The sequence below is a fragment of the Haliotis asinina genome, chromosome 13 (genome assembly GCF_037392515.1).
Source record: "Haliotis asinina isolate JCU_RB_2024 chromosome 13, JCU_Hal_asi_v2, whole genome shotgun sequence".
Classification (NCBI taxonomy): Eukaryota; Metazoa; Mollusca; class Gastropoda; order Lepetellida; family Haliotidae; genus Haliotis; species Haliotis asinina.
In genome coordinates, this window is record NC_090292.1 from 10,849,565 (window position 1) to 10,870,561 (window position 20,997).

A 20,997-nucleotide genomic window follows, 5' to 3' on the forward strand; every position below is an offset into this window, starting at 1 on the left:
CATGAAATAATGATTTCAAATCACGTACTGTGAACGATCTTTTTAGTAACATAAGTTCTCATTTAGATTCTCAGAATTAGATTTGTTGGCTGATTTGTAAATATATCAATATTTTTTGGCTGGAGGTTTGACTTAGTAACTTAGATTGTTAGCGGCTGTATTCTCGAGGGGGGTTAAAGTACTGTAAAATTATTGTCCTCCTAAGAGGACACGTAAGTCCCAGGACATTGAAAGTAAATTTAAACGTTCCACTTTTTAATCGTAGCATATGTGTAGTTTTAATTCATAGCTACATGTGTCTCAATTGTTAACGACTGGGGGGATGATTAAATCCAGCCAGCGTCCATGCAGGAAGCAAATGCACTGTAAGTCCCCATGGTCCTAAGTGTGGTGATCTAACTTCGCTTGTTGGCAATATATAGCTTACGTTTACCTTGTATTGTCCTGTATGGTTAAACTGTTTGAGATCCAGTTGCTAGTTTTACATTAGAATCTGTGATAATCTAGTTGCTTTACTGTCTTTTACTGACAGGTTTATACAAATTACCATTACTCATTATGTGTGAAATTACTTATTCTCGTCACGGTATGGCTGAAATATTGCCGATGTGATGATAAATTGTAACTCACTCACTCACTCTACATGTTGGAGGTAATTGCTAAACCCCATGCTGCTGTTCCCAGCGTCAATGCCAATGAGTTGCGACAATATGAACGAAGCCATCATAAAGTAATCACGCGACTCACATGGGTTCTGTCACGCGTTGCACACACATGTAAGGGGAATGATTTTTTAGGCAGTAGTGTAGCGGTGGATACAGTCACGTGTGGTCAAAGTGATGAATCCTCCTGGTAATTGTTAATATTATTAAACTTGATCTCTGAAATGTTGCCGATTCTGACACACTCTTATCGCTATACTAAGGCTGCAATATTGACGACGTGGTGTAATAGTTCACCTCACTCACACAAACGTTCAGACAGGGGTACGGAATAATGGTAATAATACCAGTACGTCATTCCGGAGAACGCGTGTCCGAGTTGCAAGTGTGACACCCTTTCACCTTTCGGACAAAATGGAGGTCAGCTGACACTAGCGGGATACGGATTGAACAGTCTGACGTTCCCCATGGAACCCTTGGTCAGGTCGTTTGTTTAATTGACATGTGGCGGTACGTTTATTGCGTAGATCACTATTCATTATTCCAGTCACTGGATTGTCTGGCATAGAGTCGATTGTTTACTGACAACCCCCCCCCCCCCCATATAGCTGAAAGAATATTCCTGAGAGCGGCGTTAAACAACAACAACAACAAAACACGTAACTATTAGTATTGTATATACGGCTCAAGATATATAACAAGACAGTGTAAGGTTAACATGTCCATGTACCATCCTATCTGTATTACTTGGTTGTTAGATACAATATGTTAGACAAACGTGTCGTAAATATTGTTCCAACAATTTCCAAAAGTATTCATTATGCACACATGGTTTTTTTAAACTGAGAGATGCGTATGTGCGACAAATTAAACTAAGAGTGCTTTATGGTTCAACTTCTTTATTATACAAGGTCACAACGTTTCGAGACAGATTCTAGTCTCTTCGTCGGGTGAAGTGAGGGTAAAACTAAAGGGTTGTAGTATATATACACATAACAGTAGACTGATAACAATGGGTAACAAGATATACAGGTTTCTATTAATTGATGTACAGGCTTCGATTGATTGATGTACAGGCTTCAACTTATGTACAGGCTTCAACTGATAGGTGTGCCGGCTTGTGTTGATTAGGTTAACGAGTTACTGGTAAAGATGTTTGGATAAAGATTAGTCCCTGAGAATAAGGTGGTTCCATGCATTGGGTAAGTAAACACCTCCGTCTCTGTTGATTGAGGGATTGTTCCTCTTGATTGCAATGGCTTCTAGGAGCTTCCGTTTTTTAAGTCATTGGCGTTCCTAACTAACGTCCTGGTGTTGTCCCAAACAATCTTGTGATGGGGGTTGTGCATGATGTGTTCACATACAGCAGACTTCTGATCCAAATTTTGAACTGATGTTTTGTGTTCTTGATAGCCAGTGGTCGACCAGTTTCACCAGTTTCACCAATATGTCTCTTTACAACTGCATTGGATCTGGTAGATGCATCCTGCTGGGTTGTTGCATTTAGGTGTTGTTGGCCCATAAGTTGAACCATAAAGCACTCTTAGTTTGATTCCTCCACCTTCTAAAACGCCTTTGAAACAACTTATGCGACAAATTAATTATCTTCTCACAGCGAGAGCCTCGTATTGTGTTTAATAAAAAGCACCTCCTTTTCAGCGAGAGCCGCAAATTGGGGGTAATAAAGAGCACCTCTCATTCAGCGAGAGACTCGTATATGCGTTTTACATTTTAAACTCGTACTGTACCTATTATTTCAATCAATTTAGCAGTAATGATCAAAGATTAGCTTTTCTTACGAGAGAGATTACTTTTTGTGTTAATCAGAAGAACTATTAATGTGTTTTGATAATAATTGCTTGCAATGTCGGGGGCTTATACAGGCAAATGAACACATGTCTGTGAGAAGGGGGATTATGAGATGTTGTTATAGGAGGTAAGTGTTTGTTACTCGTCATTTGGAGTGAACACTATAGCTAAGATACTATGTTTGCACATTGATTGAATTAACGATGACAAGGTTACAAAACATTCTTCTAAATTAAATAATTCATTCATTCGTTGTTATAGTTCATATAATGAATCGTAGACATAAATAGCAATACTGTTTTACACCCATGTTCGTATAGATTTGAAATAAACCAAGTTACTAATTTAGACCTAACTTATTTGCGACTATTGAGTTTTAAAGTTGACAATAATACATATTCGAATATGAAGTGATAACTCTTGCATGAACTCATAATATACATATATAGTACACATAAATCATACATAGGTCAGTGGGGCATTTTGTTCAAGTTGTTTCATGTTGATTTGAAATGAGATTTGTCAATGCAATTTACACAAGCATTGTGTAGGAAACGTTTGTGTTTGATCTCTGTATTATCTTATCCACTGTAATGAGTGAGTGAGTGTGAGTGAGTTTAGTTTTACGTCGCACTTAGCAATATTCCAGCTATATGGCGACGGTCTGTAAATAATCGAGTCTGGACCAGACAATCCAGTGATCAACAACATGAGCATCGATCTGCGCAATTGGGAACCGATGACATGTGTCAACCAAGTCAGCTAGTCTGACCACCCGATCCCGTTAGTCGCCTCTTACGACAAGCATAGTCACCTTTTATGGCAAGCATGGGTTGCTGAAGGCCTATTCTACCCCGGGACCTTCACGGGTCCACTGTAACGATCACGTGTATCAGATCCATCGTCAATAAAAGGAGGATAATATATCAATTACGGAATTGATGCTTATAATCATTCAGCGAGACAACACTAAATGAGATATATGAACACCTCTCTTAACCTAAAAATAACAGCCTCTGGCCGAATGCATGTCCAGGTAAACATCATTGGACAACCTGTTTGTGGAGTCAAGCCCATTGCCAATCGTCTGAACCTCGTTTGCTTTCAAAACACATATAAGTATGCCCATCTTCATAAATATTTGGGGAGATTCAACTACAAGTGTATACATCACAATAAATCAGTACCGTGTAACTTTTTTTAATTCTATAATACATGTGCTTGAATTATGATATTTATTCGTAACAATGTGCATATTGTATTGAAATGTTCAGCAAGCCATTATGTTTGATGTACAAGTAGTGTGCGCAAAATGTATACGCGAATAAATACTATCTCTACTCAATGGTTGGATTGGGTTATCAGGGGTTATAACAATGGGATTGTAGCGCTTTTGAGCTCTTCAAAGAAAAATAAACTCGTCAAAGTGCTTGTTGGTTCTACGTGTACATTGCAGGCATCCTTACGATTATGTATGTTCACGATACACAAACTTTTTCATGATAGCTAGAGTTGAAAAAGCCGAAATCTAGCATATCAATTGGCCAACGATCTAACCAATAGTCAATCTGTATGCAAGCTGTCTAGTGTATACCTGTATGTTCGTATATTTTCTGCCTTAAGTCTAGATGTATGTTCGTGTGATAACATATATTTTCTGCATAAAATCTAGATGAACCAAAGTGACAAACTGCGAATACGTTCCATGTAAGTCACACATTAGCTTATTAGTACTTACCTTAAAATATTCAGTATACACTAGCAACGTATCGGCGAAAACGCTTCTTTCATAGAAGATTATTAGGCATGTGCGTAAATTCTTCTTTACTGCCACTGACATAGATGTTTGGAACAATTTAACCTCACACAATGATATGAGAGGGATAATTTGTTTAAGTATGTCTTACATACAAAGAATACAAACATGTGTTACGAACATACAAATGCACACGCCACCAAAAGTTGACAAGAGAAAGTGCAATAAAATTACGTAAAACGTTACATGTATGACATTTATTCACTCCTGTGTTCTGTCAATATATACCTTTACAACGCAATTAAACAATCAGGACTTGCTCATATGACGAAAAATCAAATCTCATCATATCAATCTCCGAAACCTGCCAGGGATATCAGGCGTGAATAGCCCTAATTAGTCTCGCCACAGCCAGCCAGGCAGTCGGCACGGGGTTCCAGGTGTTGAGCAGCGAAGTGGATCTCGGGCTTAATGAGTTAAGATACTGGAAGAAAATAAGCAGAAATAATTTATTAACTTTGCTAAACAGAGGTAAAATATGTGCTATTTGAGGACATTAATGACAGAAAAGCATAACTCTAACCTTTCTTGAAAATCCAGATATAATCCACGCCGGTCATGTTACAGGAATAAGATCCTAATCGATTCTCTTCGTTCTGCGAATAAAATATCATATGTTACTAATTTTCAGAAGCACTAGGTCATGAAGAATATTCATTATTCAGGTATTTAATTTATTCATGTTCAAACTTTACAGTATACCCGATTTCATTTACGAATGTATAGTGTGCTCTGCATATCTTGTTCTTTTGTTTCCACGAATATTTCCACCTACTCGTGGTGGGTGCTTGGTGACGCTGACAGCCGTTCACCCCCGTTGTGGACCCGGGGGAATATTTGGTCCACCAACCAGTTTGTCGTGGGTTTCGGCCCTGTGTCGACGGGGGTTGAGACCCTGGCGGTTGAGGGCAATAGGGGCCTGCAACCGTGTTCCTGTTGCTCAACATAGCACTTTGGCCCTGACTCCGCCTAGACGGGTGGTCGAATGGGCCCGGTTCGACCAATCGGCTGGTCATGCCAAGCCCTGTGCTTGGATTATTCATGTAATTGCACAAATTTGACTTTGTACTGTTTCAATTTTGGTCTTGGCTTTTCACTCACATAACACTTTTAGATTTGAAAACTGATGTTATGAACTTTGCCTAGAGTCTTATACCCAGACGACGGTCGCTCATGAGCCAATCTGGTGGATAGATTAATTTTCTATTAATCCTCTGCTGGAGTATACCATTTCAGAATCCTTGGTGCTGCCAGTCAGAGGCCCATTGGTGTATAGCATTGTCCATGTGATACTCGGTGGAGGGTGGGGAGCTGGGATGGTGAACTTTCTATTATTAACCATGACTCAATCCCAAAAACATACACCAGCAATAGATGAGTGTTTGTCTTCTGAAGGGGACAGTACCACAAACAGATGTCCAGATATACGGGGTAGATTTTGGGTTGTATCTTCTACTGAACCACTAAAATTAAATCCATTTGCGACATCAAAAGCAGTTTATGGACTTTTGGTGATGTACAAGCTGTTAGAAAAAAGGTATCTAGAGAAATAAAAGGAATAGCGGGTGAAGTAAAAACATCAGACGCTTACTTTACTTGTTCAATGCAGTAAACGGCAGAAAGCCACGAACCTGATGGCGATTGAATCGTTTGTGAACATTCCTGTTTTCGTCTCAGCACACAGAACCTTGAACACCAGTAAAGGAATAGTGCGAGACCGTCATCACTTGTTTGCTGACATGACAGATTTCGATATCGTGTCAGAAATGAAGGATCAAGGAGTCACTTATGTAATGCGATTCACAACTCGTAGAAATAATGAAACCCTACAAACAAACACATACCTGTTTTCCTTTTCATGTCCGATTGCTCCAAAATCTATAAAGGTTGGCTACTGTAACATCAATGTGGATACTTACATTCCTATTCCTTTAAGATGCTTTAAATGCCAAAGATGCGGCCATGGTGTCAATACATGTAAATCATCTGTTACATGTGCTCACTGTAGTGGGAAAACTCACACGACGGAAGACACTGCCACAGCACTTTAGCAAAATGCACCAATTGTGAAGGGAATCACTCATCTTTCTCAATCATCAGCAAATGGAAAACAAAATAAAATTTACACAAGACATAAGTTTTGCTGAAGCCAAAAAACAAGTGCAAAAATCTGAACTCACGGAAACTTAGTAATACGCTTCCGAATCTCGATCATCACACTGGGAAAAAAAGTTCACCTTTACAAGCTTGTAAATCATTTGTAAAGATGGTGTTTACAAGACATTTACAAGTTTGAAAAGATGATGTTTACAATACATTTACTGTTCAGTGGACAGAGGTCACTGTGTTAGAGGTAGGATGCTGATGCTCTTACTACAGTGTTCGGTGGAGTGAAGATGCATGGGTGTTTATTTCACTGTGCACAAGCTGTTTACAAAACAATTCCGACTCAATATCCCACTTGTAGCATAAACTGTAGCACCTTCTCACCTCTGATAATATGTTAAATGATAGAGATTGTGTTAACATAACACATGACAGTATATGTTGCTATGAATCATGTGGTCGATCCAACCTTTACCAATAGTACCAGTGATACAGATGGGATAGATCACCTTTTGAAATATTTCACAGTCATATTTGATTTTTGTTGTTTCTGTTGATTCTTCCTTTCTGTGGTCAGCCCAGCAACAATCCACCATAATCCCATAAAATCATTGAGGCATGAAGTCCCATAAGCCGAATGAACTGTACCTAACTGAATAATTTTAGGCTTCGTGGGATTACACCTGTTGTACATTGGCTAGTTGCAGTTAAGAAATACTGCTATATTTAACATAACTAAACAATAACCTTCAAGAATGGAACCCCATGACTGAAATGTGCCCCCAAACAGGTTGGAGGTTGGCATGGAAGGTTAAAGTAACTTCTTGGAAAAGCCCATCCCAACGTTTTCGAGATGATAAATTATTTCATGTTGGACTGGAGACGCACATTAATAAACTGAACATGGTGCAACATAGTCTTGATCAGACACTGCTCCCAAAGAAAAAGAAACATCAAGACCTCCAGAGAGAACTGCCCATCCTGGAACATAGTGCATTATTGATATGTTGTATTATTTTGATAGGTTTTCTCATGGAACGAAACTTTCTTAAAGGTCACAAGCAAAGAAAAACACAACTTTGCAGATTCTGATACCTTTCGGTATGCGGTTATCGAAACAAATCATAAAAAATGCCAATTCAACCTTTTACGAAAAAAACGCGATGAAAAAACCCCAAGGAAATCGGAGTTTAAGCGATTCACTAAATTTTCTCCTGCGCTGGGGGAAGAAGTTGTTTCAACAGTTGTACTACGCTGCACCCATAACGGATGCGCAGTGAGTAGGTTCGCGGAGCTTGAAACAGTATGCATGCCCGGAGTATGAGGTCGTGTGCAGTAGTCTAATCTTGGTTGTGTACACAAACAAGTAAATAATCTACTCGTTACATAAACAACATGTTAATTGTAAGAAGCAGCCTCCGTCACAGAGAAAGCTTAATGTCTGGCTTATTGACACCTGTATGTCTGACTGACTATCTGCTAAAGACAACATGCAATACACAGCTTCAATCATTGGTCACATGCATTTTAAAGTTAACTCCTATCAGGCTATAAACAAAATAAATTGATTTATGACTCATGCACCCAAGTCCTGTCTCTGCCACATTATGTAATTAAGCGGGTGTGATACTTGTACATATGACATGTTTTTTATGTCTATGGGTTGCAAAGAAACTACATCCGTTTTTCTCGGATGACTGGATCTCACGGAAACTGGTGCAAACGCTTGTCAGTTTCCAGTCCTGCTTTGTATTTGGACGAATGACAGTTTCCAATAGTTCACCATCTCTACTAAGATGATTTTTGATTGAATCGAACGCAAATTCAGAGATGGATTTACAAAATCCAACATCTCTACATACATTCTTTATGGATAACAACATAGTGTATATGATTTTGTTTGACAACGGTATATCAATCCATACTGAAATGATGCATCAAATACAATACAAAAAGTTGTTATCCATAAAGAGTCTTACTTTCTTGTGACTCGCCATACTTCTAAAATGCCCATCAAACACATCATCTTTATGAACACACTATGGGCCTCACACTATGAGCCCTCGGTGTATCAGCAAATGAGGCAGACAATCGGTAGCCATCGTTACACTTGAGTGCACATCCACCGGCTATGACTGGGTTTGGTCTTCCGCGGGCTTCATTTCGTACAACATATTGCACTTTTGAATCGCTATTGTAATTTTATTTATTTGTTTTCTTACAAACAGCAGAACAGATATAATGGAATATATGTTACTAGTAACTATAGTGGTGGAATATTTGACATGTTGATACCTCATATTTTGTTTTGTTTTTTCTTTTTTTTTTCTTTTTTTTTTTCTTTTTTTTTTTTGTTTTTGGGTTTTTTTTTGGTTTTTTTTTGGTTTTTTTTTTTGGGGGGGGGTGTTATCTTGTGATCAATAGTCTTAACGCCAAATACTAGTAAGTTGTTATCCACCTTGTGCCTGTAAAAAACACAGAATGGCCTTCGTTCCACTTTGTGCATTGTCATTTTATTCACATAGCATAGGAACCATATTTGAGACAAGGCGAGTCACACTGCTTCCATTTCCCTCGCTGTAGTTAGTACGCTGCTGCATGTTTATTGTTGGATAAAAAAAACATTTTGAAATTGTTTGTGCTGAGTTTCTGCTGGTTTCACATCTTGCAGTGTCAACATCGCGATAATGCGTCGAGGAGTGGGTTGTTTAGGTGGTGAAAGTTGTAATGTGCTGAATTTGGTTTATGACGTGTGAACAAGGAATTTAGTATATCATAACATTGAAATAAAGTTGATGTTTGCTTGATAGTGCTCCATAGTCAATACTGCATTGTTGATGGAAATGGTATTCTATAATGCGGAATTTCACTTTTATAATATTCACGTCTTTTATGCGAATTAAATTATCCCCAAACAAATGGAGAGTGTCAAGTTTACACTAGATGTTTATTTATCTACGGGAAGGAATTATCAGATTACAACAAGAAAGAGGAAGATTACATTTCATACAATAACATTCCATTTACAAATTTACGGAAAATATGTTACACATTATTATCAAATATACAATCAAAAACAATGGGGTAGCATTGTAGTTGTGCATTCTTTAATACTTGTTCATATTTCGCTTTTTTATGGCTGGGGAGGTCTGTCTGTCGCATCCCTTCGACTCGATTTCTGTGGAAAACAGTGAAAATTATTATACTTGCATTAAGTGAATGGTAAACCAATGTGAAAATAGAATCAATGGTTATTCTCAAAATCTCATAGCAAGTATTATTGATACTTGTGTATTTTGTGCATTAGAACACAGGTGTTGTATGGTACAACCTTTTTTCTTCTTTGAAAGATCACACGGATTAATACTGTGGGGTGATTGTTACTGTATCTCCCAGCTTTGAACAAAGCCTCAACACATAACAAGACCTAATCTCTTGTTCATTGATGAGCAAGTCATGTCAGTAAGGTTTCATTAATTAAGAAGGCCTAATGTCTTGTTAATTGATATCATCTCAGTTCAGATTCATCAATGAACATGCCTTCTTCCTTGTTAATTGATGGTAAGGCAAGCTACATAGTGCATCCTCTTAAAACAGTTTCATCTAATTCTTGATTCCCGAAAGCTACTTAAATTGGTTTTCATGTTTACTTACTGTAGTTTTTCTGGAGTATTTTCTCATGACATCATTGTGTTTGTTTTGGTTGTTATTTTTTTCTTGAGACAGTTTCCTTTTCTGTTTGCAAACATCTTGTCATAGCCACTGCAACAAACAAAATACCCTGACAGAAACTTTCAATAAAACTGACATATAATATACAGTGGTTACAGAATTATAACAGGAAGTCGTCACCAAACACATGCACCCGATTCAAACGGTTGAACAAAATCGCCCATGAACATTGCGTTTTGTTGCATAATTTTACTGCGCAACAAAAGTCAGTTTTGGAGCTCAAGAAATGAGCATTCTTATTTATATGACAGTGGGTTGTGCTCATTTTCTGTTGTGCACTGATGCATATAGGATAGAGCATTAAGCAGAACTGCAATACCTTGAAACACGTGCGGAATAACAGGGAGAGTTGTCTTAGCAAAATCCCATGATGTCCTTATTCTGTCCTGTTTCCCACCTGCAAAAATACAATTCTAAATTTATTGTCAGCACAATGAAGATAAATTCATGTAGAGGTTATTGTAGAAACACCTGAAGGTTTACTCGTTGAATGGTTCAATACATTGAAACTCTTGCAGTTACTGTATTTAAGTATATTCTTACGTCTGTTGTGGATTTAGGGTCATTCCTCTTACAGACTCAGCACATCGTAGAGCCTGCCGCACAGTTATCTGTGAAAATACTTTCATGGGTGAAAATACATTTAGCATTTTGGAAAACATACCAAAATGACTAGCAAGTATTACAACTAAAGTATTAAATAAAGTCAAATTACTGCTAATACAACATCGTAGAAGAATACCTTGTCTGAATATGTTACAAACATTTACAAAGACATAAACAATCAATTTAGTTCTTAAAATATATTTGAGGTAAATTTGATTTTGAAATGCCTTAGCGATTTTGAAAAGGATGTGTTTAGTGAGTAAATGGGTTTATATCTATTAAAGTCACTATTCCGTCCATATAATGACGTGTGATATGGGAACCCAAAATACGTACATGCATGAATACTGGGCTTAGTCTGTATTGCTCTGTCATTGTTGTTTTTGATGAAACCTATGTCTTAAAACCATAAAACACAACGTTTTACGTCTGTAAGCATACATCCAAAATCAGTCTTTTACTAATTATACATTATAATTGAAATTACATGCAACAGGTAATCCTTCAGCTCAACCACAAAAAACACCTGGTGTTACTTGGGGAATATATTCCACCCCCATGCCTGATTAAGTAACAGGAAGGATATTTATGACATGTAATAAACCTTTGATCAGCCATTTAGTCGGGCTGTTGTTCTCATATCGGGATTCAATATACTAAACACTTGTAGGGATACTCTACGATTCTGTGTATTGAGCTCCCTGCAAAATGGTATGGTAGTCTTGAGTGTAAGATTTCTCAACAACCATGCTGCTAAAGGAACACATGGCGTCATCAAGATTGCCTTACTGATTTTACAAATAATATACTAACGTCATCTGCAATATACTCACCTGAGCTGAATGTGCCTTCTGAAGATATATCGCTGACAGACATTCTGAACGGCTTTTGTAGATGTGAAGTCTCACATTCACGATAGCAAAAATGTCCGTTTGTTGGTGTGCAATGATCAGCTGCATTTTCCCATCGGTAGTTCATATATTTATTTCGATCTCAAAAGGTCATCAAATTACTTGAGTTACTCTTCCTCTCTGTAACTTTTCCAACCTTCTGCTGATTTCAGACAGACACACAGATACTTTTTTCTGCTGATTTCATCTGCCTTGAATTACCTGTTAACAGCCCGGATGTTACTACTTAAAACCCCTTTCTCAAAATGCTGATATTCACCAGCATACATATCCGTGTGAGTCTACATAATTAATTCTTGCTAACGCATGTCACGAGCTAGTAGTATTCTTATTGTATGCTTTGGTACAAGAAATAGAATTAACAATGCACGTGTACACAACGGTTTGTGAAACATGTAAATAAAGGTATGTCACTTTAATACCAATTTTACCAATTGACCATGTTGTTGAAATAGACTATCTTTCATCAAGACTAAGCGTTATCAAAACACTAACCCAAATCAGCCAAATAATCCCACTAGTGGTATCCTCTTTGCCATTGGACTGAACTAATCCCTTACAGCTATCACCAGCAGAGGGAATGATTCACACATCTCAATTTTTTGTGCTTATTTATTGTGTTTGTTTATCATTGATAAAATAGAACGGGATTGTGAACAGCTTTACAGTTTATATCAACACCGGTACCATTCAACATATAATCCAAAATTTGAAGGCAGCATGTGCAGTCCCATATGTATATAAATTTGAATTACAAACATGGGTAAAGCTTGAAGACAATCTTATACGGAAATAGTGAATTATCTGATCTTAATAATCTGTCCATCTTAAGATCTGCCTACCTCTTCGTCACTGCTTCTTTTATATTTGATAATACATATGATTGAAGAATTAACCTCGTGGTTTGTCATATGATAATCTTGTATCAGAACTTTGGTTTATTTACCTTTGTAAAGTGCATTAGAGAGGTATTAACATAAGCTTCTAGCTTGTTTGCCAATCCATTTTCGACTGCACGTTTAAATATGTTTTAACCATATATATATATATATATATATATATATATATATATATATATATATATATATATATATATATATAGATTGTTACACAATGATTTATTAATTCATTTGAGTATTTGCTCCAATCCACACGTACTGACAACACAACCAATTATCTATTGTTTATGAGATTTCGTGAATACACTAATTGCATAACACCGTTAATGAGCACCAACATAAATGGTGTAGTGACAGGTGTTATTTAGAGAATGCATATAGTTCCCCCGGAGTAGAGTGGCAAAATCACCGGAATGAGCTTGGGATGATGACCTCGAAGACATTTGTTTTAACAGGCACAAGTATTTGATGTATAGATCAATGCTGGCCGTACACATCAACTTTCATGTCTTCACGCACCAGACGAAGTTGCATTGATATAAAGCACAAATGGACTATACAAAATATGGCTTATTCCATCAGTTTTCATGAATAAATATGTCACATGCAAGATTCATTATGCATATCAACAGTAAGAACTCTAACAAAACAAAAAAAAGGATAAAATAGTAAGTTTACGGAGTCATGGGGATTCTTGAGAAATGGCAAAATTGAAAGAAGTAGTGGTAAAATCGTTCCTAAATTTACAATCGTTTTAAATGTTTGCAAATATGACATTTACATTTTGTAAATATTTGTAAATCACCATTTTTTCTTGTGTCATCCGATACAGCCAAAACAACCAAAATGTCTATAAGCTGTCAAACCAAATGGGCATGGATAAATACTGATTCCCCTCAGAGCATTATGGTTAATAGTTTATCCAAAGGCAACTACAGTTGTGTTTAAACAAAATAAATAAATGGTGTCTCGAAAATGGATTTAAATTTTCCCAGTCAAAAACTAATTGTCTACACTTTGTAGACGATATAAGCAACATAAGGACCCAGAACTCTTTTTAAATGGCATTCCCATCAAAGTGGTCAAGGAGGTCAAGTTCGTGGGTATAATTTTCGATTCCCATTTAACTTTTCTTCCACACATTAAATACGTAAAAAATAAATGTTTGAAGGCTTTGGATTTACTAAAAAATGTTTCCAAATCAAAATGGGGGGTGGGGGGTGGGGATAATCAACCTACCCTCCTTCATGTAGATTATTGGTTTGCTCAAAGCTTGATTATGGGTCCATTGTATATGGGGAAGCCTGTAAAAGCAACTTAAGACTATTGGATTCTGTCCACCACAATGGTCTTAGACTTTGTATCGGATGCTTTAGAACTTCTATATATTACAAAACTTTTGTCTAACAAGTCTAACCCTGCTTTTAACTGTGTCTTTAATCCCCTCTATGAGGATTTATAAACTAAGAAATCCTCTCTTGGTCCGCCTCTTGGGCACAGAGTTAAACCATTCCTTTCTGGTGCTGGCATTGAGCTGGAAACTATACTAACGTTTGCTTTCGTCTCCTCCTTGGCAACTAGTGCGGCCACAAGTTGATATAACTCTTACACAGTTTAAGAAGTCAGAAACGAATCAATTACAATACAAACAAGAATACCATCAATTTAAACATAAATATAGCAATTACAAACCCATATTTACCAATGGGTCCAAGGACGGTGGGCAGCAGCTTGTGTCACTCTCACTGGATCCGGAACAATATTTTCTAGATTACCAGATCGCAGCTCTATTTTCACAGCTGAAGCAAACGCCATATTAACGGCTCTTAAAAATGCTCAAAGACTCCCTAAACATAAACAATACATAATCTGTTCGGACTCTCTTTCTTGCCTTCAGGCTGGTAAAAATATCCCTTGTAAACATCCACTTTTAATTGAAAATATTGAATTGTATAATAATCTTGCTACTGGCCAATACGATATCATCTTTTGTTGGTTACCCAGCCACGTAGGCATTTCTGGGAACAGAATGACCGATGGTGTTGCCAATTCAGCACTCAACAAATATGTGATTCTTATTCCATACACTGATTATAAAGCTACCATTAAACCCTTTATCTGTGATCTGATGCAGAAGACGTGGGACACCCAAGTGGGCATTAGTAAATTACAGGCAATGAAACCGTATACTGGTTATAGTCCAGATTTGAAGAGGTCATTATGTCGTATTGGCGATGTGGTATTGGCCATACGAGATATACTCATAAAGACTTATTGAATGGTGAGGATCCTCCATTCTGCATTCCTTCTGATGAAATTATCACGGTCAAGCATGTCTTGCTTGACTGTCGAATATTCCATCACAAGGGATAAATATTTCAAATCCCGACCAAAACGGATCTTTTTCAGTAACATAAGTTCTCGTTTATTTCTTGCATTTTAAAGGAATTAGATTGGATATCAGACTTGTAAATGGATAAATATTTTATGATTGGAGTTTTAAATAGATAACTAAGATTGTTGGTGGCTGTATAGTCGGGTTAAAGTACTGTAACAATATTGTCCTCCTGAGAGGGTAGGTAAGTCCACAAATATTCAAAGTAAATTCAAACTCTTCGCCTTTTTAATCATAGTATATGTGTCCTTTTAACTTCATGGCTAGATGTGCCTAAATTGCTAGCGATTGAAGGGATGGTGTAAATGCAACTAGGGTCCATACAGGTAGCAAAAGTCCCCATGGTCCCTAGTGTGGTGATCTACCTTCAGTTGTTGGCAATCTATAGCCCATTTCTATACTGTATTATCATCTATAGTTAAACTGTTTTAGATTTCATTATTAATCTTTAATGGATATCTGTGATAGTGAGTGAGTGAGTAAATACTTAACGTCACATCGGCAGTATTGCAGCCATATCGTGACGAGAGCATTCTTAAAAAAGGAATCCATGTATATGATAAAAAACTGTCGACGAAGGATAGTGAAACAACTGGAACATCACAATAAGAAATACTAGTGTGAAAAGTTAAAATTAATAACCCTAATCAGACAATACAATATAAAAACAGGCTATATAGATCACCAACAACTGAAGGTAGATCACCACACTATGGGCCATGTGGACTTACAGTACTTCTGCTACCTGCATGGTCCCTAGCTGGATTTACACCATCCTTTCAGCTGCTGGTGATTGTATGCAAGATCAGCCACAAATTAACATGACAGAAAAACTACGGCTGAAAAAATGGAAGATCAAATTTTGACTTCTCAAGAGGACAATAATTTTACGGTGACGTAACACCCCACCCCCTCCCACCACCACCCACCCCCAACACACACACCCTCGAGGATACAGCCACTGACACTCTAAGTTCCTAATTCAAACTTCCAAGCATAAAATATGTATCTATTTACAAGTCTTTTAGCAAATCCAATTCTTTTGAAAAAGTAATCATTAAATGAGAGCTAACATTATAAAAAACGACAATTCAAAGTTCGTGAATTATAATATTTATCAATTGTGATGGAATATTCAACACATCACAAGGGTTACAAAACGGAGGATCTTCACCTTCTAATAGATAATCTTGAGTATACCCCGTATAGCCAATGCGACATTGTTGCATAATGACCTCCTCAAATCTGGATTGACAACCCAAGTAGGTATAACCGATGTAAGGTTTTATTTCATGTAATTTATTTATACCTACTTGGGTGTCCCACTTCTTCTGCATCAGATCACGGATCGACCACTGTGTTGCCAGAAATGCCAACATGACTACGTAACCAGGAAAGGATGGTGTCGCACCAGCCAGAAGCAAGATTATTATACAATTCAATAATTTCAATTACAAGTGGATGTTTACATGAAATATTTTTAATAGCCTGAAGGCAAGAAAGAGGGTCTGAATAGATTATGTATTGTTTATGTTTAGGGTGTCTTTGTATGTGTTTAAGAGCCGTTAGTATGGTGTTAGCTTCAGCTGTGAAAATAGAACTATTATCTGGTAATCTAGAAGATATTGTTCTGGATCCAATGACAGTGGCACAAGCACCTGCGCCACCGTCTTTGGACTCATCTGTAAATAAGGATTTATAATTGCTATATTTATGTTTCAATTGATTATATTCTTGTTTATACTGTAATTAATTCGTTTCTGATTTTTTAAATGTAGTTAATGTTAGGTCAACTTGTGGTCTAACCAACTGCCGTGGAGGAGAAGAAAGAAGACTGGAAGGAGCTATGTTTTCCAGCTCAATGTCGGCCGAAGAAAGAAAGGGTTTAATTCTATGCTGTAGTGGTTTTATCACGTCCAGGTTTAGGAATGGGAACAATAATAGCATCAAGTCACGATGAAGGGAATTTTCCACCAAATGTTATAAAAACTATATAGCAGTGTTTCCAAACATGAGTCTGGGAAGTGTTTCAGGAGTTGATAATGTATACCATCGGCTCCAGAAGCAGTTTCGTGAGCCTGATCAAGAGCAGTGTGAAGTTCATGTATCGAAAATGTTTCATTGTAGTCTTCTCCATTATCTGAATTGAAATTAATAGGTGTCTTTTCCTGCTGGTTTTGATATTTTTGGAATTCAGGTACATAATTAGATGAGGAAGAGTGTTTGACCAGCGTTAAGATAACAGGAATACTACGTTTAAAAATCCTGGTAAGTTTACATTGACATTGGGCGTTTTGGGACTTCCGTACCCTCTCAGGGGGACAATATCTTTGCAATACTTCAACCCCCTTTGACGGTACAGCCTCTAACAATTCAAGTTATTGAGTTTCCTTCTCGATGCTTGATCCTCTGCCTTCAAGTTTCAGACCAGTGACGACTGAGGTTAGAATTGGTCTTCAGCAAAGCATGTTTGTTGTAAGAAGCGATTAACTGTTTAGGGCATCAGGGTCACTGACTTGGTTGACACATGTCATCGTATTCTAATTGCACAGATCGATGCTTCTGATACTTAATAACTTTATTGACTGATCCCGACTCACTTATTTATGGACTGACGTCCAAAGGTTGGAATATTTCTGAATTAAAAACGCACTTCGTGTTTCTTCCTTCCCCTTTGAATGATGCATATTCTTATGTCTCCTGCTCAAGTAAGCATGTGCTTGCAACAATGCCATTGTAACACTGAATGTTACATTAGAACTCGTCTTTCCCTTGACTGAATCGCTTCAGCGTTGAACGTCTGGTGCATTTTTTTTATTTCTTAGGGTAAATGTATTCATATAACCAGATATGCTTTCCAGATCGAGTCTTCAGACATCTCATATCCTCATCGCTTGCCTTCGAAGGACAGGTGCCATTTCGATCCTTTGAAAGAAGGAAAACACATATATAATACACGTTTGTCTGTTCACATGCTATTCAGCAAAATCAACACGTTTGCGGATCAATATATTTGAACATCACAAACCGTAAAAGAAACCATTACCTGGCTGATTAAACAAAACTTTATCAAGAAATATTCTAATGTTAGAACCTCAACTGATGTTTGTATTTTTTGTTTTTTGCTCATCTTTGGAAGTTTTATTTTCCTCGGTTGCCATGGTAAACATCTGCACTTAATATCAATATAGGAGTTAATTTGTTTCCAGAAGATAATAAAAAATGCTCCACATCTACCAACCACACATTGCAGATAAAAGGTGCCTTTACTACTTGCCGGCTGATGGCAACTTTTTACTTTTCTCGATTTCCATATAAACATATGTTTCAAAAGAGTGGGGAATTTCGTTTCAGGAATACAGCTTAGAAACCATGAAAAAATATTAATAGAGGCTAAAGTGGTACCTCAAAATATCCTTCAACAGATGTATGAAACAGAATATGTGTCCTTTGTGGGCTAGGACATTTATATTTTTGTCGATTTCCACAGTCCGAACAATTTGGAGTTGGTCTCAAAAGGTAGATTGGTGGTGATACAGTTTGGAATTGTTATCTTCTGCGGGTATGATTTTCCTTAAAGGATACCAACATGCCTATTTTCGATTTCTTTGTTATGTTCCCATAGTAAATTAACTAAACTGTTCAATGATGTGCACATGGAAATCAGAGAAGTGAAGGTTGTTCTGATACTAGCAGAAACCTACATTACCCAGTATCCATCAGGTTTCCGCAAAAACGGAAACGAAGTTATTTTTGCTGTGACTAATTATCAATTACTTGTTTAATTAAAAGTCTATTTCGTCTAGCCTTTTCGGTGCTTTGCGCACTTGCCATTTCTAACTGCCAAAATCGCAAGAAAGTGATGAGACCACATTAATGATGAGAAAAGGAGTTGTGTGACAAGTCAACATCCATTTAAATGGCAGCTGGAGATAACGAGCACACATTAAGCTTGTTTGGATCAACAACCAAACTGCTGTCAGCAAAAGCAAAACTTACTTTAGAATCCACGGGAATGAAGGTGAATCCATACTTCTCCCCTGCCTTATGAAATGTATCCAATAAGTTACAGCTGAGAGTAGTTTTGTCATATGCAATACACGCGCAGTAATAATATTCCATACATTTAATTTCACACAATCTGATGCCAAGTGGCTGATAAGTTGCTTCAGTTTCCACATGCCTCGTGTGCCAAACCTCCTTTTCACATTCCACTGTGGCCAAAACAAACATGAAATAAAGGGTTAATACAAGAGACAGGTTTTGGAGAAACTTCAGCTGCTTCATGCTCTCGTTCAGTTACTCACTTTCTAAAACATAAAATCTAATAGAACGAAACCCACTTCATCCAGTCACCACTAACTCGGTAAAAGTCATTTGTTTAAATACATGCAACAAAATCAATAATACACATGCGCGTCAACACTGCAATACCCTCTTCCCACTGTCTTGCCCAGTGATCTTTTGATAATACTTTGTCACTACATCCAAAAACATCTGATCCTAACTTAAAGGTACATGCGAAAGAAAATTTACAATTCGGAAATATCATATTTCAAAACATTTGCATTGGAAAAATTACATTTTGAAGGCTAGGAAATTTAAGGAAATTTATGAATAATTTTTCTTCTTCTTTTTTCATTTTCTCCTTTCCCCAATGACGTCCATCAGTGTATAGGCTTGACGACTAGTATTCCACTCATCATTTGTCCTGTTAGGGTTCTTAAGGTTGAGGCACCCATGAACGGCCACATCCTCGTGGTGGGTCCCGGGTAATGCTAACAACCGTTCACCCCCGTAGTGGACCCGGGGGGGATATTTGTTCCACCAACCCATTTGCCGTGGGTTGCGATCCTGTCTCGGCGGAAGAAGGGATCCTGGTGGTTGAGGGCAATAGGGGCTTGCAACGGTGTTCCTGGTGCTCAATACACCACTTTGGTCTTGACTTCACCTAGACGGGTGGTTGAATGGGCCCGGTTCAACCAATCGGTTGGTCATGCTAAGCCCTGAATTTGGGTCTTGGCCTATTTGTTCATTGAGTTTTTTCTGATTTTAAAATGCATTTTTGAAGTTCTGAACTTTGCCTAGAGTCTTATGCCCAGAAGGTGGTGGCTCATGGGCCAAATTGGTAGATTAATTATTTCTAATTCTTCTTCTGGAGTATATCATCCGGGTATCCTGTGTGCTGCAAGTTGGAGACCCACATGCTTTTAGCATTGTCCTTGTGATACTCCGTGGTGGGTGGGGAGCTCCGATGATGAACCGTATTACATTAACCATGGCTAATGAAATCCCACCAAAAAAACTCAAAACGTCCACCTGATATTGATCTTGTCGGTACTGACAACTGATTGAGTATTTGTCACGTTTCCTTGTAATTGAAACTCCTGACAAGAAAAAATATAAGTTGAACCCTTTTCTAGTATCTAAGGGTATTCAAGGTATTGCTGGGGATGCCTAAAGTCTTAGACGCTTACGTTCGGGTGCCCTGCTACTTGAGTGTGGCAAAAAACAGCAAGAAACCAATCTGATGAGTACTGAATCTTTCTTGGGCATTCCGGTCAAGGTCTCTGCTCACAAAACCCTGAACACAAGGGAAGGTATTGTCAGAGATCGTGTTCGACTGTTTGCTGATATGTCAAAACTTGACATAGCATCCGAAATGAAAGATCAAAGTGTTCTTTATGTCAAGCTTTTTTTCAACCCGGAAAAATAATGAAACTATCCAAAGAAACACGTATCTGCTTTCTTTCTCGTCTCCAAATGCTCCTAAGTCAGTAAAGGCAGGCTACTCTAGCATCCAAGTTGAGACATACATCCCCAACCAGCTCAGGTGTTTTAAATGCCAGAAATTTGGACACGGTGTATCTACCTGTACATTGTCTGTTGTGCGTGGTCACTGTGGTGAGAAGACACACACAACAAAAGATTGTGACAGCAATTTTAAAAAATGCAAGAAGTGCTCAGGCGACCATTCATCTTCCTCAAAACAATGTCCAATTTGGAAAGAGCAAATGGCAATAACAGAATAAAGTTTACCCAAAATATCTCCTTTCCCGAG